Genomic DNA, 21,887 nt, shown 5'->3' with positions numbered 1-21,887 from the left:
TCTTGGTCATAACTGTTATTATCATCCAAACTCCTGCCATCTTTTGAGCACATGCTTTTCAGATTCAGTTTTGACTCCACAAAATAATGTTAAGTAGTAGCAGTGTAGTAGTATTTTTTTTAACATGGGAAAGTCGAGATTCAGAGAGAATAATTTGATCAAAGTCACACAGAGCATAAGTAATGGCCTGTATAGCATCTTTGTGACATATTCTGGGCAGATAAAGCTTAGAAGGCATCCCCATGGTGTTGACAAATTGGGAAAAATACCCTTTCCCTGGGTGGATGCAGCCCCATGAACACACAGCTTGGTCAGGGGACATTGGTGGAATGTCAGCCTCCCCCGTCCCCTCAGTGGGGACTGTTTGTGCAGTATACAACCTGCACAATCGTATGTTCAGACCCACAAGTCTCTGATTCCAAATCCCATGATATGGTCTTTCCAGCCTCTGTGATCAGTCAGTGAGGACGACTCATGATCCCTCAGTGTTTGGCCCTAAGATAGGTGGGGTAATTCTTGCTTCCTCACAATTTTTCCTTGTGAATCATTTGAATTGCCTGAGCTGTAGTTTATGACGCTCCTCTCCCCTCGTTCATCAGTGCCAGCTGCGAAAGAGGACTCCCAGTGCTCTTTCCTTGACCCTGGGTCTCTTGGTGATTGAGGATTGGAGAGGGGAGCGTGGATAGCACAACACCAGGCTTTGCCACCATAATGGTAAATTTTCACATCATTATAACAACCAAGCAAGCCATGCCTCCCACCTCTCCAGTACAAACAGTGGCAACATGGCTGCACAACTCCAGCCCTAAACAAGCACTTGCTCACAGAAACCCCAACAAATCACAAAGCATGAGCAGCCATAGCAGGCACCAGGGTAATAATTTATTTTTAATGCCATGCTGTCTTTAACAGTGCAATTTCCTCCAGGGTGTTTGCTTTGAGATTGCAAGATAATTACATCTCAGAAACCAGGCTAATTACAGTTAACAGCCTGAAAACCAAAGGAACCCTTCCCTCCACCCCCATCTTTTTTTTTTCCACTAGAATACTATGCAAATTCCAGTTAAACCGTGCAGCATCATTCAGGAAACCAATTTTGACTACAGCTGAGAGGTTCTCGCTCTCCCCTCCTTACAGCACATGTATAGCTCGAACTGATGTGTATCAGAGGGATGTAACACAGCCTCAGTGATTAGAGTAACTAACGGCACGATAGAAAGGAAACAGTGACCGTGCTTTTCCAATGGAGAAAAAGTCTAAACGTTTCTGGTGGAAAATCAGGGTGTGAGTGTGGATTCATGCCACAAAGATGAGATTACCTGTAACCTCTAGATACCCTTTAGGGTCTCCTGGAGTAAATAATCAACTAATTTGAGCCGTTTGTAGGATTAAGGAGCTGGAAGGAATGTGAGAAATCATCCGGTCAGTTTTCTTTATTCCTAAAGTGTCAAAAATGCAAAGCATTTATACCCAAAGCGAAAGTCAAGAATGATTCCATGACCTGATCATTCACTCAAAAAACATTTTTTATCACCTCCCAGGCTCCACACTCTAGGGTGAGCATATGTAAGTGGATTTCCTGATTGTTTTCATAATCCTCATCAGAAATTTCTCCCAGTCCTAAATCTATCTTGAGGCAACTTCAGAACTTTTCCTCTGCTATGTTTTAGCTGAGATAAAGACTCTTTCAAGTGGGTAGAGCTGTCCCCACCATCTCCTTTGGATGGCGTAACTTCCACTTCGGGTGCTTCTGAACTTTTTAATCATCTGCATAATATTTCCTAATTTGTCCCCAGTTTCCATTAGCCTTTAAAGTATGCAAGCCAAACATCACAACTAGCTCTGGCTCAATTTGGCATCTCATAGGAACTAGGGCTTGGATTTTCCTTTTTCCATTTGTGAGGAAAAGGAAACTGGGTTGGAGAAGAGAATTGGAGATCCAATATTCTGAACTTTCACATGCAATTCATTCCTGCTTCTGTAGTGCCTCCAGAACTTATTTACCTGACATCATAGTCTTAAATACGATATAACTAAAGCCAAGCCTCTGTTTCATGCTCTGCGGAAAGCTGGAGGTGTTCCTCTCCATTCACATCTTATTCAGAAAAGCAACATATTGGCCCTTCCATCAGGCTCCTTGCTAGAGGCTCCTAATTGCTAATAATGTAAAATTTGCATGCAAATGGTAGTTCTCATAGTAACAACTCCCTAGCAACACTGCCTGGCTTCATTCATTCTTTTAACAAACGCGTACTGAGTGCTCACCCTGGGGGTGGGAACTCCACCATCTTCCTTCCTGTTCAACTACTCCTCTTCTTAGCTCTCCCCTTAAAGAGGGGGAATTGCTAATCTTGATCGATCAGGACATTCAGTGGGGCCATTTTTTCTAGCAGGGAGGATGACTTTGCCCTAAAATCAGCACCCAGGTAAACTGCTTACCTTTCTGCCTCAGACCCAGGTCGGTCCTGGTGCCAGAGGTGGGTCAGGCATCCTTATTAGTCTTCCTCTTCTAGTCCACGGGCTGGGAAATGTTCCCAGAGACTCTCTGGGGACAATCCACCTTTCTCTCCTCTTTGTCTCTGTCTGTCCGTGGGCTTTCCTGAGCATTATGATCCTAAGATTTGGTTAGGGGGCAGTGGGGAAGTAAGAGACCCACTTCCTCCTTCCTCAGGCTCACGTCTCTCAAAACCCAAGACCCAAGTCATGTCTCCTTCCCAGTTTCATCACAGAGTCCTAAACTGGGAGCTAGATTGCTACTGGGAGTAGTACTTTCAATTAGCTTCCCCAGAACGACCTTTGGAAGATAGAGAAGATTGGTAGGATATGATTTGAGTATCCAGACTAGGAAATCATCACAGTAGCCAATAATCTGACCTCCAGTCTCGAAAATTTGCCATGTATCATGTCTGGTGCTAGTGGCCAAGGAGACAGTCATACGAAGCGTAACGCTCTTTTCCGGAGGCTTATGATCTAGCGGAACATTTCAATTTCCTTGGAAATGACGTTTCCATTATCTGAAAAATAAAATACTTATCCTTTACAAGTGAACATTTTCAATGAAATCTAAGATTTAAAAGGGGTTTCATGGCAGGAATTTGGAAATTTGGAATTTTGGGAATTTGGAAGTCAGGCACCTTTATCATGTACTGTTAGGATCCTTTAGCCATGAGAATGATCGGACCCAGGAAGGTGTTCTGACCCCTACCACACTTCTGCCTCAACCTGGGGGCATTAGAGACTAAAGTGTGGGCATCAACTCATTAGAGTTCATCATAGTCACAAGGAAGAAAGTTCCTCCTTGAACTATGGGGACAAATGACATGATGGATATTTAAGGCTGTTTCCTTCTTAAGAATTTTCTCTAGTCCCTCATTCCTTTGAACAACTCTAGGGCAGGTAAAGGGCAGGTGTTGCTGTGTAGCAAGGAAACTGTTTCTGAATTGTTCTCATAAAGTTGGGTCACCAGTCAGCCTAGTTTGCCTGCACTTCCATGAGCTGAGAAAGTCCCATTATTGGGGGTCTCTGTGGTCACACGAAGTGGGCAGGCCACAGTGGGGGGCTCCAGCAAAGCGTCCCAACTGCAACAGGACAAGATTTGGGATGAGAGAGAAAGAAACAGACCAATGAAACTCGGGGGATAGAATCCAAGGTGGAGTAAGTTTTAGCTGGTAATTATGGTGAGGAGGAAAATGATTTGTATAAAATTTAAAATACTTACTTGCAAAGTACCACATTAGAAATTTGGGGGTTTGTTGGTTCTCTGGATGCTTAGGCTATTTTAAACAATCTGGAATAAAAAGATCATGCTTTAAATACGTCTCCTTTGGTCCACGTGACTTAGATCATGCAACTCAATTGCAAACCATCCGAGAGCAGCTCACTCTAACTGCAGGGGATAAAAGCCAGAGGACAGTGTAAAAGGACAGAATCCCTAAGCTATAAAGGAACAGCAAAAGCTTTCATTTTTAGGAATGACCGAGGAACATTTTTAGACGAGGCATAGCTTGTCCTAAAAACTTGTTTTTCCAAAATTTCCTTGAGTTTACTTATAATCCCCTAAAGAGATGCCCTAGCGAGTACATTCCATTATTGAATTCAGGAGTGTGATGAAGGTCTGCCTGTATCAGGTTTCACTCTGATCACTGTCACTGATGATTTTCTCTTCATTCATTCATTTAAGAAAATTCTTTTTCTCTAATTGGACCTCAGATGCACAGTATTAGATTCATCACAATCCTTGATTGATGATTCTCTCATTGTTGGTCCATGCCTGAGCTACCTTTACTCAGTTATTTTTAATAATGTATTAAGCATTCATGAATGCACCATCCAAAAAATAAAACTAGAGCCCTGACAGGGATTCACATCTAACCATATGCTTTCCCCCTCATTCCATCCTCCTGCTTCCTTTCCCCACCTGAGATAAGCATCCTCTCGAAACCCAGGTTCACTCCCTTGCCTTCCTTTGTATATAGTTTTACTGCATTTATTTGTATTACATATGTACACATATAATACATGTTATATAGAAAATGTATGCTGTACATACACATTGTGCATATATATACATGGATTATACACAGACATTTATATCAGTACTTTTAATTTTACTTTTTTTAAGGAAGTGTCATACTGTAAGTAACCTTTGGAGAGTTATTTTTCCTTACTGTGACATTACTTAGATTCATCCATATTGTTGTAAGTTACTGCAGTTCATTTATTTTTTGTTAATAACAGATAGTGACCATATATTCTCTTCATCTCTTAATGTTGGGCATTTAGGTTTTTTCCAGGTTTTTCCTATTGTCAACAATGCTGCTGTGATCATTGTTCTACATGCATCGTGTTGTACATATGCAGGAGTTTGCCTTAGGTATATACCTATGGGCTGAGTTGCTGGGCTATCAGAAATGTGAATATTCAGCTTTAGAGACAATGTTAAACTCTTTTCTAAGCTGATCATATGTTCAGCTTTAGGAGATAAGGTCAAACCCTTTTCCAAAGTCATTGTATTCCTACTCAGTGTTGTCAGGCTTTGTGATTTTTACCTAATTAAATAGATGTAAAATAGTATCTCGTGGTGGTTGTGATTTGCATTTCCCTGATCACGAATGATGCTGACCATCTCTCTACACGTTTATTGGTCATGTGCGATTTTTCTGTTTGTGCATTTATCCCACTTTTCTACGTGTGTGCTTTTGTTATTGATTTATAGGTGTTCTTTACATATTTTGATGATAATACTTTGTACTTCTGCATATTACAAATATTTTACCAAAGTTTATAACTTGTCTTTCACTTTCTTTAAGGTACCTTTAAATCTTTAATCCATTTGGAGTTGACGTAGTGTGAGGCAAGGATGCAATTTTATCTTTTTCCATATGGATAATGGATAACTATCTTTTCCCAGCTCCATTTATTGATCACTCTTTCTTTCTTCCTATTCTGCTATGTCACCTCTGTCGCAGGAAACCCAAGTTTCATCTATGAATCTCAAATCTATTCCTCTGGCCTCTTTGTCTATTTCTGTATCAATTTACCCTGTCCTTCCTCCCTGCGCTTTCTTTCCAGACATATCCTGACTACTCCTGGCCCTCTACCCCTTCATGTGAATTTTGAAATAACCTTATCAAGTACCATGAAAAAAAGCCTAGGATTTTGATTGGAAATATACTGAATCTATAGATAACAATTGAAATCTTTATGATATTGTCTTATCCAAAATACATGTTCCTTCCTTATTCAGGTCTTCTTTAATGGCTTTTAATAAGGTTTTGTAATTTTCCCTGCAGAGGTCTTTCACATCTTATCTTAGATTATTCCTGGATATTTGATATTCTGTAATAATTTTGTAGATGTTTTCTGTTTAATTTTGTCTTATAGTTTTTACTGATACAGAGAAATATAACTGATTTTTATATTAATCTTATACCCAGCCACCTTACTAAACACTCCTATTATTTCTAATAATTAGTCTTTGGAGTAATTTGGGGTTTCTAGGTAAATTATTATATGATCTGCAGATAAAGACTATTTTAATTCCTCCTTTCCAATCCCTATGCCTCTAATGTCCTTTTCTTACCTTATTGAACCATCCAGGACCACCAACATAGTGTTAAAAAGAAGTAGTAATAGGAAGTGTGCTTTTCTCTTTTCTTTTCATTCTACACTCGTCCTGGGTGACCTCTTCTTGTTCCACAGCGTCAATCACTATCTAGATCTCTGTCCTGACTCACGTATCCACCTGTGAATGTTGGTCCCCTCACTATGAATGTTCTACAAACTCAACACGTCCAGAACTCATCATCTAGTCTCATCTCTCAACTCATGCCTGTTCCTCCTTTATTTTCTGACTTTATGGATGGCACCACCATCCACGTAGCCCAAACCAAATAAATGTAGAGTTGTCTCTCCAACCGCACACCCTCTCTGCCAATCAATCCTATTGACTCTAGTTCACTGATATCACTCTAACTCAACCCTTCTTTCCACCCACTCTACCAACCCCCATCATCTCTCACCTGTCTTACCGCCATAAGTTCCTAAACCATCACCTGATTCCGGTCTTGCCTTCTGCCAAACCCTCTTCCACGCCGTAACCAGAACAATCTGCCTAAATTTTAAACATTCTCACACAGCACCTGTAATAAAATCCCTTAGTGGTTCCCAATGACTTACAGAAAAAGCCTAAACCCTTTCATGGGCCAGTGTCTAAAAGCCAGGCCCTCTTTGGTCCGGCCTCCATGACACCTCAGCCTCACCTCTCTTTCTACCTGTCCTAACGCTCTGTACTCTCAGTTCTGCAAACACCTAGCTCTCTCTTCTCTTCACGGGTTTTGTACCCGCTGTTTCTCTTCCCCACTTCCTTCCATCTTTTTCTGAATAAGCCCCACTTATTCTTTAGGCCTCAGCTGAGATATCACCTCCTCCGGGAAGCCTTAGCAGCACTGTAATTGCCCTTGCCTGTTTTCCCCACTGCTTGAGAGCAGGAAAAAGTCTTATTCGTGTTTATAGCCCCAGAACCCAGTGTAGTGACTTACATAAGGTTCAATGAATGCTCTGGAAATGTACAGTGAAATCAGTTCTGTTCCCTTAAACCAAATTTCTGATCTCCATTTGCAAGAACCCTGTCTTTCAAAACTCCTACGATTGCCTTCCTAATCTCCGCCCACCCTCTCTGAGGTGCCTCACCACTTTGTTTACATCTTTCCCTGGCGCATGTCCCACCGGACTTGGGCTTTTGTCTGATCCTCTCCGCCAGCTGCTTAAAGGCCGAGGTTGTGCCTCATCCATCTTGGTGTTCCTGCCTCCTGTAGCCCCGAGCCTAGCACACAACTGATGCCAAATAGATACCTAAAGTGATAAAACTGAATTCCCTCCTGGAGCCACAAAACAAGCCGAGAACGTGCTTTGGATTCTTCCGTGAGCTGTGTTAGCGTTCAAAGCACAGGGACTTCTGCCAGCATCCCCACCTGCACAGCCTTCCGCCTCCACCTCCCCAATTGTTTCTTCGCTTTAGTAAGGGAGGTCTCTGAAACAATGTTATTCACTTCACAGGCAATGCCTCTTCATCTTTCTATTCTGTTCTGCAAGGTGTACTGGGGATATTTTCTTGGCTTTGTTTGGGGGCGGTTTTTAAGGAAGACGCCTTGGGGTGGCATTTTGTCCAGGTTTTCCTTCCTAGAGATATGATTCCTCTCCTCCGTAGCTGTTTATGAGTGCCATACTCTGCCATTTAAATATTAATGTTATGGAAACAGAGGGGAAAAAATCGGTCTCTCATCTGATATGTGATGTTGAGGGAAATTAAGATTAATAAATGGTGACAAGCTCTACAGCAGGAATAAAAGTTAAATTGCCTTGGACTATTTTCAGAAGTTGTTTGAGTAATGAGTATTCTATTGAATGCCCCATAACTATGATCGTTCTAAAAGCCTGATTTCTGGCTGTAGATCTAAAATGATACCTTAAACCTTAGCATTTCCCTCAGAATACTTGAATTCTGCAAGTCCATACGTTGGGGGAAATCCTTTAAGGGGCAAAACTGAGAAACGAAAGTTGGTCTTTCTTTATCAACTCTCAAGCAATCACTGTCCTGGGGAAAGACAAATTTTAGGTCTAAAAATTTAAGTAATAAATATGTCTGGCAGGTAAAACTGTCTAGATAATTAATTAGAATGCTTCACATCTTCAGCGAGATAAATCACGTCATAGACACATCGATACACTGGCTCGACCCAGTTAACTGCAGAAGGAGGGGCCCTCCAGCTCCTGTCCTAAGCCTCCGCTGTGCTTAACCTGCCAGGGCTATTGGTGAACACATAAGGAAGGCAGTGATTCGCCAAGTGTGGTCCCTGGACCAGAAGCATCAGCAGCATCTGGGAACTGGAGATACAGAGATGCAGGCTGGAGAGGCAGATTTTCAGGCTGCAGCCCAGACCTGCTAAATCAAACACTCTGAGAGTGGGGCTCAGTAGCCTCTGTTTAACAAGCTCTCCAGGAGATTTTGATGCGTCTTCAAGTTTGAGAGCCATGTTTTCTTACCCCTAGCTGCACATCAGTATCACTGGGGGATACTTTTCTTAAAACAAACAAACAATCAAACAAACTGATGCCAGGGTTCTATGCCCCAGAGAGTCGGATTTAACAGGTTTGGGGTGAAGTCAGGGCACTGGTATGTTTCAAAATCTCCTCAGATGATCCGAAACTGCAGAATCTGATTTCAAGCTGAGCTCTCACCCTAGTGACGGCAACAACCTCCAAAATGGGCTTTGGCTTCCAGTCTCTCCCTCGGATTTGTTCCCTCCCCCTCCGTCCACACGCACACCCCCATCCCAGGATTTAGCTCTAATCCCGTACTTTTAAGACTTCAATATGTATCAGAATCACCCAGTGGGATTGTGAAAAACAGTTTGCTGGGCCCCGACTCCACAGTCTCCGATTTAGTAGGTCTGAGGTCGGGCCCCAGAATTTGCCTTTCTAACAAGCTTCCCAGGCAACGCTGAAGCTGCTGGTCAGTCTTCTAACCTGTGAGTTCTCCAGTCACTCGGGCCTTGGTGAGAAGAGAAAAGTTATGACCATAATGAACTGACACTGCAGGTCCCCCAACCTGTTGCATGGAGTCTTCTGACTAGAAGGCAGTGCAGGGTGACCGTCAACGGTGCAGCCTCAGGGTCCAGGCGGCAGCGTTTAATCCCATAAATTCTCTCTGCCTCAATATCCTGTTCATACAAAGGGAGATAGCATAGGCCGTAGCTGAAGGGGTTGCTGTGAGGATGACATGCACTGGCACGTGCAGCATAAGAGGCGCCCAGCACGTATTAGGTGCTCAAAAATATTTATCATTAGTGACAAACTTATAAAGTTGTAATTAGTTGTAACTGCTAAGTAGTCATAATTACAGACAAAAAACAGCTCTTTTTAATTATTGTACAGCCCTTCCCTCCCTAGAGTTTAGACACTAATGCCTGGGGTTCTATGCAGACAGATGAATAAAAAGAACCCTGACTTGGGGGGAGGGTATAGCTCAGTGGTAGAGTGTGTGCTTAGTATGCACAAGGTCCTGGGTTCAATCCCCACTACTTCCATTAACCTAAATAAATAATTTAATGATTTAATTAATTTCAAAAAACACATACTTCACCATCCACACTCAGAATCATTTTTCCCCTGCCTCCTCTCAAAAATGAAGGGGCCATTAATTGGCTGTGATGTGTGGAATAAAGGGGTCTCCCCAGAGAGACCCCCCACCCACCAGCCCTGCCAAAATGTAGCAGCATCTCTCAGAAGCAGGTGAACACAGCCCCTAAGCAAGGTGAAGAACCCTTGCTACCGTTCTGAAATCATATATGATCACATCACACTCTGTTTAAAATTATTCCATGATTTCCAACTGCCTTAAAACTAAAAGTCAAATTGTTTATCATTACTTAATGAGTCCTGGCCCCTTTCCAGCTTCTTGGCCCATAATGAACCACTGAGACTTTTCCAAAAACACCCTGCCCTATGAAGTCACCGTGCCCTTGCCCCTGCTGTTTCCTCTGCCTGGGCGCCCTTCCCCCTCCCAGCACTCCTTGCATAGAAACTTGCTAATTTATATTTATTTTTCAGCTTCCTTCAAAGTCACCTCTGCCTTAAAACCCCCCTGCACACTGCCTCCGCTTCCCCCAAGGCAGAGCCCTTCTCTGTGTCACTTCCACACCCAACACAATCCATGACTATGCTGAGGAGTGCCTGAGCTGCCACTGTCTGCTCACCGCCCCTCTCCACTGCTGTGAGCCAAGCCAAAGTAGCAACCGTGTCCCGGTCATCCTTGACCTGCAGACCAAGCACCGCCCTAGCCCATATTAGGGACTTCATTATTGAGTGAAGCAGTGAAGGTTGGAGGGGAAAAGAAATGTTCAGTGGATTCTATGTTAACTGAACAATTCCTGGAGAATCAAAGGAAACCAGGAGAGAAGAGATCAGAAGCAGGGTGCAGAAAGAGAAGGAGTGACAGCCACCTCGGCTGATCCCCAGAACAGCAGGTACATGGGACCTGGAGCTGGTAACTTTTCATCAATAAGGAACGTCTAGCTCCCTGGATTAGTTAGGACAGTCGTTCTCAAACATTTATGGACTTTGTTATTGACAGCCCCAAAGTGCTTTCATATGTGTGGGTTACGTCTCTCCATATTTACCATTAGAAATTAAAATGGAAAAAAAAAAATTAACATTCCTTCATGCATTTGGTTTTTTTTTTTTTTAACAAAACTGCTATTTTAAAAAAAAATTGCTGGAGAGAGGGTATAATTCAGTGGTAGAGCATGTGCTTAGCATACACAAGGTCCTGGGTTCAACCCCCAGTACCTCTGTTAAAAAATCTTTTTTTTAATTCAAACAGATTTCTTCTGTATAGCACAGGGACCTATATTTAGTATCTTGTAATAACCTTTAACAAAAAAGAATATGAAAACAAATACATGTATGTATATGCATGAGCCATTGTGCTGTACACCAGAAATTGACACATTGTAACTGACTGTGTGTCACTTAAAAATAAATAAATAAATAACATTTTTAAAAAACTAGAAGTAACAAAAAAGAATTTTTAAACAAATCGCCATTTTAAAATAGCAATAATAAAGATATAAACATAATTTTTATTTAAAAAACTGTATTTTCAAAAAAATTTGATTGAGAAGGGTGACATTGTTTTTCACATTTTCGAAGCTCTTTAATATCTGGCTTAACAGAAGACAGCTGTATTCGTGTATTGGCTTCTGCATTCAACCTGTTGTGATATCACTCATCATGTTAGCCTTTGGAAAACTCAGGAATCTACTCATGAGAAAATGAGAATAAAAAAGGCAAATAAAGAGTCAGTACTGTTATGAGCCTCATGAAAGAGTCTCCCCGCCCCTACACACACACCCCCAGGGATTCCGGAACCACACTTTGAGAGATTGCGGTTGCGGAGATTAAAATAATAGTGACTTGAATAAGATAAAAAGATTTCTCTCTTGCCTTACTTTCCAGATGTAAGCAGTCCCCGTCAGTCATGATGCTCTTTCTGGTCGTTCTGCCATCCCTGGTACGCATCGTCCAAAATGGTACCACCTTTACACCGCAGCCAGTGGAAAGTGAAAGGCATGCCCTGGTCTTTTAGGTGCATGTCCAGAAGTTGTATATTCACTTCCCCTTGAACTCCATTGGCCCAACCTTAGCCAAAAGCCTATTAATTACTGAGCTGCAAAGGAGACTGGGAAATACCTCCAATCTAATTGACAGTATGTTCTATCACCATAGAAGGTGAGAACAGATATAGGAATAAGTCTCAGTCTCTGTTACATTGACCTTTCCTCCTAGGCCAGGCTGGGCGCAGGGACAGAGAGGAGCTTGGGGAATCCTTTATCACCGCTCAGAAGGACAGGAACGCTGGTCCTGGCATAGAGCAGGACCCACACAGTAAGCCATCTTTGCCCATACATCTGCGTCGGGAAAACAATGCTAACAAAAAACAAAAAGTTCTCAAAGCAAGTAAGCCCTCAGGACATAAGCAGCTCACATACACAGCAGCAGACGGGAGCTGGAGACCAGTCACAATGGAAACGCACTGGTTAAGGAGGAAACTCCCAAGCATCAGCCATAAAAGAGGTTTAGGTTAGGATAAAGGCCCAAGTCACCAACACAGCTCACAAGGTCCTGCAGGATCCCAACCCTCCCCCCAAAACCCTGTCTCCAGCCCTATCTTATTCCAGTCTCTGCATCGTCCTCCACATTTCAGTCATGGTTGACTCTTCAGTTTGAAGAGGGTACCTTAGTCTTTCTTGTCTTAGGGTCTTTGCACGTGCTGTTCCATCTCTTGGAACACTCTTTTCCTGGCCACTGTCTGGCCCGCACATGCTCATTCTTCAGGTCTGTGGAACCAACAGAGATCAATCAAGTGAGAACAGGCAAAGGCTGTGTATCTGGAGCTTGCTACAGCAAGGGAGTCAGCCACTACCGCTTGGGTTTTGGCTGAGTCTCAGAGGCTGGCAGAGGAGTAGGAAGGTTTTATAAGGCAGAAAGGACAGGTTTCAGGCGTACCCTGGTTGGAGGCTGCTGGCATGGGAAAGCAGTACGTATAGCAGTAGCCCATTCTACGTGATTGGTTAGGGGTGCATATTTGGCTTTCTCTGGTTGATTCTAAGTAAGGACAAAAATTAAGGATGCCATCAGTTATTAATACAGTCCTGGCTGTTTCGGGCCAGTTGTTACAGGGGTTATTGTTTGGCTTCCTGGGCTGGTTGCTGGAGAAAGTGGTCTGACTTCCTACAAGTCTGACTTACAGACAGCAGGCTGGCCGCCCAAGCTGGTTACTGTAGATAATAGGTTGGTGTCCCGGGCTGGTTGCTGCAGATTATGGGTCAGATTTCTATTTCACATATGGTCTAACTACTGTCTATTTGTATATTCAGTCTCTGGTCTCAGCTCACAGCATTTCCTCCTGGAAGCCTTCCCCAACCCCCAGACCAGGGTAGGTCCCCCTTTAATACGTTCCTGCAGCTTCCTGAACTTCTCTTCCTGATACTCAGCAAATTTGTAATTAGTCCTTGCCCAATAGGTTATAATCTCCATGAGGACAAGGACTTGTCATTTATTATGTATAAAATACCATTGAAAAGATACTAATTAATTATTAATTAAATTTTTATTTAACACTTAAAGCATTTCCAAAATCACTTTGCTGCCCAGGTATAAATCTCTAGTTGGCCTGCAAGGCAATTTTATTGATTTTTCATTTTTTGCAAAACTTATGTTTACAAGAAGAAAGCAAACCAAACTTCTTTTTGTATTGTATGGAAATAGTTCACTCAAGTGTGTATCTGTTAATTTATTTGTCATCAAAATATCACCTTGCCCAAAAGAAAGGACTGACAAGTGTGCAAAATGTTTACAATCCTTTGTGCAATTATAGTTTATCATTAGTTTTTATCTCTTAGTTATTGTTATAAGTAGCACCTGTATTTTTTGTTACGTACAACTTTATACATTGAAGCCTGTATCTGAATTTGCCTCTGTAATTTATTTTGCCAATGTTTTCTGAATGAACCGAATAAAGCTTCTGTTGTAACATGTCATGCAAACACATTATTGTGTTTGTGGTTGATGAACTATGGCTGTAAATAACACTATAGTTTAATAAGCCCATCATTCTAAGTTTATCAAATATTTTCCATTCTTGTGAAAAAATATTGTTTTATTATCCATTCTCTATGCTCAGCACCAGGCAAAGGGATTAGCATATAGTAGGGGCTCAATAAAAAATTATTACATGGATGGATGGATGCATGGATGCAAGATATGCAAATGGCTGAATGGATGTCAGACTTTTGCAGAACTGAGGGTAATGTTCTGCTGCTTATCACTGGCAAATTTCCAGAGCCCTCTGCTAAGAGTAGCTGAAGACAGGAGTTCCATACTGATTCTGCCCCCACGAGCCATTATGCCATTCCAACAGGGCTACCCAGCAGGGAAAATAAGGTCCCATTCCAGAGTGAGCCACCAAGTTTGTGAGCTGTTTCAAGTTTAGCTAATTTTCCAACGTTTCTGGGATCTGATATCTACCTTGGTGTCTCCATCGTAAGCTTTATTTCCTCCTAAGCATGGATGACTGACAACACCCTACAAAAGATTCCACTGGGTCCGGGTGCTGCACATTTAGCAAGAAGACTCCTGGTGCTGAACTTCTGGCATGAACCTGCTGGCTGTAACGTATCTTCCTGGTCTGACTCAATGGTGACCCACAGTGCTCTGTGTATGGGCTGTTTTCTTCTATTTTCCAACCTCTGAAGATTGTCAGAATTCTGCCTGTCTAAGCAATAAATCCATCTTTTCAAGGATCAATTGCAGTGACTGGCTGCAGAGCCTGGAAATCCAATTAACTGCAAAATAAATAAAAAATGAAAAATACACTGAAGCTGTGGCATAAATCAGCTAGCGAATGTTCTGCACATTAAAATAAACAAGGAGAAATTTCAACTTCATTTGTCTTCTTTTCCTTTTTTTAAACTCCCTTATTGATAAATTTAGCCTTGGTTCCAATTTTGTCTTAAGCCACGATTTGCTCAAGTATAGATCTGTTGGGATGGCGATCTCCGTTCTAATTATACCCTGCCAGCGCTCTCCGGAGAGGAGCCAACTCGGCTAGGATTACCTTGGTGCCATATGTAAAACTTTAGGCCCTCTCTCCCTTCATCTTTTTACACCCCATGTGTTCTTAAAGGGGCATAAATCTGCTCTAACGTTGCGTGGGAAATATGAGTTATTTTGGCTTTCTGGGACATTTTGAAAAGGACAGAGTTTTCATCAGTTGGCTGAGTGAAAGGCTTTATGCCTCACTGCTAGTGGGTCTGCTGGGCTGCAGCCATGACACACGGAGCCCCTGGGCACTGGGCAACCTTCTTGGTGTGGAGGAGTGGGTTCAGTGCCTCATGGCAATGAACCTCACTCCCGGCCACACACCCAGGCTTTCTGTCAACCCCCTGGAAAGGGTTACCCTGGGGCCCGAGGTACCCAGCAACCTGAGGAGGCCCCCTGGGAGAAAAATGGGCTAGCAAAGGCATGGAAGGAAAAGGCTACCTGGGCTCCCATCTGCGACTGGGACACAGCTTTGTGTCCTGCGGGTATCACGAGAACAATCAGGGCTGGTGATCCCTATTCAACCCCCGGGTCTGGGGTCCAGAGCAGGAGGGCTCTGCCACTGACTCACATGTGACTTCAAACAGTCACGGGTCTGTTTCAAAAAGCTCTGGATCGTTTCCTTGTATGTAAATGAGCAGACTGAAATAGAGGCTCCCAACGCCCTTCCAGGTCCCAAAGTCTGTGATTCCACGTTTGGTGAGTTAAAGCACATGTTTTATTTAAGGAAGATTTGTAGAGAGGGTATTCTTACTTTGATGAACTATAAACTAGCTCTTCCATCCCTCCCTTTTTCTTGATACCCTGCCTGTGTCGTCACTGAATTTGCCATTTCTGGATTTTAAGCATTACGTAGACATCAGGAGTTTGTCAGTAAGTTTCCTGTGGAATCCAGGAAAAACAAAGGTTGACTGTTTCTCAGCATTTCTTATCAGAAAAGCAAATGACTCAATATTGCTTAAAAAAAAAGCACGCTTTCATTTCATCCTCCCTCCTTGGATAAAACAAATGATATCAACAAACATGAGAAGAAAGTTCTTCCATCCTTCAAAATGTGCCCATGCGAACAGTTTTCGAATCACAAATTTTCTGTTATCCTTAGCTGGTTATTGATTTGGTTTTACTAAAAAATATTGCCTTATTTTCTAAACTTATTTTCAAAATTCCATTTACCCGAAAACACAACCAAAAGAAAGCAAATAGGATGATGGGAAGCCGTAACCATTGGAAACATAGTCATTACCGCCTGGAGGGTATTTCCGTGGTCATAAACTACTTTCGATGCCACAGGAAAAAGAAAACACATAGGGCCTGGGTTCTCTCCTTAAGTCTCGCTGGAGAGATGGAACTTATGCAAGGAAATTACTGGAAACCGGTCTCAATATAACAGAAAAATAAATTCACCCTCTTATTCTCAATCCTGATAGCTCCCTTATGTTTTCCTTAACCCTAATGTGATGCTAGGCACTGTGCTTGGCACTGGAAAAGGAGTAGTGAACACACCAGCCGAAGTCTGCCTTCCTGAGGTTTTCAGAAGGTGATACACAGATCCAGGGGTCAAGGACACAAGGGGTTAATTTCATGAGATGACCAGGTACTCAGCAAAGAGTAGTCAAACGTTGTTTTGTTAACCTACAACTGCATTATTCTATTTTCATCTATTGGTGTTGGCATCAGGGAGGCAGCAGGAGCCTCAGGCTCTTATCTTCCCAATCCCTTTTTCTTCTCCAAGGCAGGTAGTTACAAGTAGCAAATAAGTTTCTATTCTCACTGTGGGGTTTTTTGGTTTAAAACTGTTTATTGATCAATAAAAAAGTAGAAAATCACGAAGTCATTGCCTGGGGAAACTGTACTAGTAATTTTACAGCAGGCTAGATAGTAAGGAAAGATTACAAATGTTAGTAGGCGGGAGACCCAGCTCCTGCTGAAAACAAGTCAATTCTGACAAAAATCCAACCACCCTTACTGACCTTGGAGAGCCTGCCCAAGGTCAATGACAGAATGAATATGACTATATCGGTCCTGTTCCCAGTCTGTTTACTAGCTCTGGAAAAAAAAAGTGGACAGACATCATATGTACTCCCATATGCTTAAAAGTAATAAACACTGTAAATAACAGACTGGAATCTTCAAAAGAATGCGAAAGAGAATGTACATGGGATTTAGAACAACATTTTAAAATAGACTTTAAAGTTAATTTTTAAAATAGGACTGTCACTGGGACATATTGTTGCCACCGTTACTATTTATATTAATAACTCTGACTCACCCAACAAGTCTTTGTAAGCTCAGAGAGTATACTGGCAGTGTTCATTCATTCTTCCAGTCATCCGCCCTCCCATCTGCTCACCCAGGACTGCTGTGAGGGTGAGTATTCAAACCTCCAGAGGAGTACCCTTGCCCTTGTCCTTCTATCTAACAATGACCTTCACCCAGGCTCCTCCAAGGAGAACATTATTCCACCCTTCTCAGTACCTTCCCTCTACCTACTTACCTTATTCCTCCTTAAACCTCTCTGTGTCCAGAACCCAGCTCTCCATAAAATAATTGGGATCAAATTTTTCCAATACCCTCTTCTGCCTGCTTGTATCCTCACCCACTTCTCTTACTTCCATGGCTTCCATTGGTCATCATTTTAATTCTGTTATACCCACCTTCAATTCTTCTGTTGCCTCCTGAATGAAGCCCTAGACTTGATCTCTTCTGCCAGCTTTCCTTACTCCAGCAGACAGACAGCATGCATTATCTTAACTATCATCAGGCACAAGTGCCTTTGCAGAGAGGCAGCATGTTCTGCATCTAAACAGTCATCCAACTGCAAGTTCTGCTTATAAGGCTCCCTGGAGGATGTAAGTGAAGGGCCACACATGTGGGTTGTCAACACATCTCAACAGGCAGGGGCCCTACCCATTCCCCAGCGAGCTGTCATTTTCATGTTCACGGCAAGGCTCTTGGTCTTCAGTCCTGAAACCCAAAGGTGGATATCACCTCTCAACTCTGATCACATTCCATCAGGGGTGGTCAGCTGAAGAGATAGGGCAAAGTCATGATCATTATCCAACCTCTCAGCTTATCATTTTCCAGAAAAGAGCAGCTCTTGATGGCGTGGCACCTTGGACAGGTAAGCTTTGATGGGAGGAAAAGAGGGGAAGGGGCTCACAGCACAAGGCCCTGCCGATGACAGTCAGGCCAAGACAGGCAGCCCCCTGGAGAGTCCTAGCAGAGAGGTGGCACTTAAGGATACATCATACCTCCAGTAACAGGCATTGAAGAACGGCAGAAGCAGAGACAGATGAGAGGGTCATTGCAAAGGCAAGTTCTCCACTTTTCACTTTGGTCAAAGTGAGCCTGGGGGTGTTCTGGGAGGGCAGCAATGCCACAAAACTGGGGACCAGATACCTTCCTCTCCTCCTGTCCCATGGTGAGGCATCTCACACCAGGGGAACAGTGAGTTAACTGAGGGTTCTCCCTACAGTCTTTGGGCATCATGGATCCTGATATCAAGAGCCCAAGGGCAGCTTTGACTCCACATCTAGACTCCACAGAGGTAAGAACTTCAGCTTGAGCCTGAAGACTCAAATATGAGGAGTCTATTTATGTGAAGAACTAAGGACTCACTAAAGTAAGTCCTATCCTGAAAAAAAGAGAGAAAGGAGGTAGAGAAATTTGATTCAAGAGTAATGGGCTACAGTCAGAGACGACACGTTCAGTCATCCTCAGTTCCCAGCCCAGGGACTTACATCAAGACCTAGAGCATCAGTGACAAGAGTCAGCATCCTAACCCTCCTACACTGCTGGTGGGAATGTAGTTTGGCACTGCCATTATGGAAAACAGTATGGAGATTCCTCAAAAAACTGAAAATAGCCTTACCATATGATTCAGCAATCCCACTCCTGGGCATATATCTGGAAAGAACTCTAATTTGAAAAGATACATGCACCTCAATGTTCATAGCAGCACTATTTACAACAGCCAAAACATGGAAGCAACCTCAATGTCCATCAACAGATGACTGGATAAAGAAGCTGTGTATATATAATGGAATACTACTTATATAATGGAATACTACTTATATAATGGAATATTACTCAGCCATTAAAAAATAAAATAGTGCTATTTGCAGCAACATGGATGGACCTGGAGATTGTCATACTAGGCAAAATAAGCCAGAAAGAGAAATAAAAATATCATATGATATCACTTATATGTGGAATCTAGAGGGAGAAAGGACACAAATGAACTCATTTGCAAAACAGAGACAAACTCACAGACATAAACTTATGGTTACCAGGAGGAGAAGGAATTGTGGAGGGATAAATTAAGAGTTCAAAAATTGTAGATACTAACTACTAAACACAAAATTGACAAACAACAAGGTCCTACTTTATAGCACAGGGAACTGTATTCAATGCCTTGTAATGAAAAAGAATATGAAAAGAAATATATATATATAACTGAATCATTATGCTGCACACCAGAAATTAACACATTGTAAATTGACTATACTGCAATTTAAAAAAAAAGAGTCAGCATCCTATGAGTCAGAGTTGGAGAGAGAAAGCAGTGAACGTATCAAATGCCCATGTGCGGATCATACCTGAGATTCCCCCAGGACCTCCCAGAGCCGTTTTCAAGGACTGTGGCAGGGAGCTGGAGCAGAGAATGTCTGGTGGGGCCAAGAAACACAGGTGGGAGCTGCCAGCCAAAGATGCGCCCTTGCAAAGAGCCCCAAATTTCCCGGCCAGTCCATGTCTTCATGCAGACATCGGAAACAGCCCTGGCTGGGAACATGGAAAATGGGTGTCAGAACATCCTCCTGGGAAGGAAGTTTGTGACACATGAGTTGTCCCCACACATGCAGGTGCTCACGTCACATCCCACACCCCACTGATGTAGCCAAAGTCGACATAAAAAGATGCCATCACTCCCTGGAATCTTGGCTACAGCTACTGTTGATGAACTCTGGTCAAACAACAAAAAGGGCAGAGAGGCCTGATAGAAAATGGAAAGAACCAAATGTCTGAGTTGATTTGATAAAGTTAACTCAGGAGAGAACCAAACATTAAATTCCATCAGACTCCTTTAATTTTCCATACAGTTCTAGCCTGAGTGGCTTAAGCGCTGGGCTGAAGTCAGGAGTGCAGTTCTCTATCCTCCTCTGAAAAATGACAAGGTCACCTTGCGCCTGCCACTTCACTTCACTGCCTGCCCGTAACTCCAACTGCAATAACAAGAAACTGCAGAGAGTTTTAAGGGCTGACAGCATTTTCCAAATTACTTAGGGGTTACAGGAGATATTTTCTGAATCCAGAGTATTGTTACTGCAGGACTGACCCTTTCTAGAGCTGGAAGTATTCCTTTCTCTTTACAGCTCCTAGGATATTTATGCTCAGAGCAGGAAAGTGACTTCTCTGAGGTCACACAGCCAGTCAGTGGCAGTCTGAGAGTAAGCAGCTGGATCGCCTGATAGACATCTCTCCTGGAACTCAGCCGGGGCATACAGACTGACCTGCTGGATGTTTTTGGCAATTAACAAACATGCAAACAACAAATAAGAACCAATTATTATGCCCAAAGAATACAGCTCTCTAGAAAAAAGCATCTTCTTAGAGCCCTCTCAACATTGATTTTCCTAGCCCTGCTGCTACTAAAACTTCTTCAGGTAGACCCACATCATTTCTTGGGTTTTTTTTTTTCCCCAAAGGAATAACCAGTTCTTTCTCTCAATTTCTACTTAATAATGTCGCAGTAGTGAACTTTTCCCTTCCCTCATTAAAGTAGCACTCGGTTGGGTCAGGGGAAAGCTGATTTGAGGTCTCCGCCTTTGAAACCAAGCCCTGGTCTTTAATTGGGATCTCCTTGGCAGCAGCCCTGTTGCCTGTGGCAAGAAGACATCTTTGGCTGGGTTACGAATTCTGATTTTTTTTTTTTTTTTTTACCTTAAGCCTTGAGTACTCCCTACAAATAAAAATTTAATATAATTGGTTTCGGTGCATCTAGGAGCCTTTTAATTACCCTCTGAAAGACGTTTAGGCAACAGCTTGCTATTAGGTTAAACAGTGTCAGCGTCTGTGCTATAAACGCTAACAAGTTTGTTACACTTTGCAAACCAATATTTGCCTCTTGTAAATTGTTTTCTCTAAGGAGCCTTCTTGGGGAGTACAGCTTCCATCCAACGGGCAGAGTGGACGTCGTGCCAATGGGAACACCTTCTTTTCCTCTCCTTACTCCCCTCAGTGCTGGATCCTGGCTGTTTCAGACACCTTCATAAAACCATGGGGAACCTTGTGATAATTCAGGAGCCGATTACACAGCCAGCGGGCTCCCCAGGCAGCGCCTCTCTCCTGGGCGGCTCACGACTGGCCATTTCACTGCTCATTAGCCCCTTTTCCAGAGAGTGAGCAGGGAAAACAAAGAGAGATGAAATTCAAACCCATCCGTTTGCTTCCTATTAGCTGCTCTAGGTAAAAGTTTAGTGAGGGAGCAGGCTGAAATGATTAATTAATGTAAAGTGTGAGGACTGGCTCTGCAGCTCGTTTGTTTAAGCTCTTCCTTCCTCCTGGAATCATCTGTCATACAAAATGTACTGGCCGCAGGACCAGGCTAAGAAAGTTACAAGGATTGTGTTGGCCCCAGAGAGATAATCATGGCAAGGAACTGAGGAAGGAAAACTGATGCCAGACTTTCTTTCTAAAGAATCTGAAACGTAATATTATCTCCTATAACCTTTTAGAGGTTTTTTAAATTAAATTAGAAAATAGATGAGCCTATGGCTAGTAAAAACCAAAATAACTACTTCCTTCTTTGTTCCACTTACAAAACCCCCACTGCAGAGAAAGTCATATTTACAGATGCAATAAATCTTAATAATGCCATCAGGAAAACTGACTTTTAATGATAAAAAATTTACACAAGTTGCTAAGCAAACATTGCAGCAAGCTAATCCAGTCTGTTAAATAAACAATTAAAAGTGATCACGCAAGGTAAACCCTTCAGAAAGAAGGAAGCTTTTCCAAAGGAATATTTACCTGTGGCTAGAGAAAAATGCTTATTAAATGTAAAGACGTAGACAGGCTATATCTTCCTCTAGAAAAAAAATTATTATCTCACACTTTAATAGTTGTTGGTTTATTCTGAACATTATTTTAATATTTCATTGGAAAATTATTTTCGCTCTAAGTGCATTTTTTTTCTATTATATCCATGTGTACACCCAAGGCTGAAA

General features: G+C 42.4%; 1 long non-coding RNA gene and 1 other non-coding gene across 3 annotated transcripts; one reads left to right on the top strand and one right to left on the bottom strand.

The window, feature by feature from the left end:
- Positions 1 to 890: 890 nt before the first annotated feature.
- Positions 891 to 18,256, bottom strand: LOC123614755 (uncharacterized). 2 transcript variants are annotated; one of them, XR_012509333.1, is made up of 6 exons: positions 17,316 to 18,256; positions 16,632 to 16,707; positions 14,089 to 14,405; positions 12,298 to 12,398; positions 3,719 to 3,787; positions 891 to 3,014 (listed from the first exon to the last, which is right to left on the bottom strand). It is a non-coding gene; the product is annotated as an uncharacterized LOC123614755 (long non-coding RNA). The 2 variants fall into 2 exon arrangements; XR_012509332.1 differs by having other exon boundaries at positions 891 to 3,787.
- TRNAT-AGU (transfer RNA threonine (anticodon AGU)) lies at positions 9,515 to 9,587 on the top strand. The gene has a single exon. It is a non-coding gene; the product is annotated as a tRNA-Thr (tRNA).
- Positions 18,257 to 21,887: the final 3,631 nt, after the last annotated feature.

This window comes from Camelus bactrianus, chromosome 1 (genome assembly GCF_048773025.1).
Source record: "Camelus bactrianus isolate YW-2024 breed Bactrian camel chromosome 1, ASM4877302v1, whole genome shotgun sequence".
Classification (NCBI taxonomy): domain Eukaryota; kingdom Metazoa; phylum Chordata; class Mammalia; order Artiodactyla; family Camelidae; genus Camelus; species Camelus bactrianus.
This window is presented reverse-complemented; position numbering and strand designations above follow the sequence as displayed.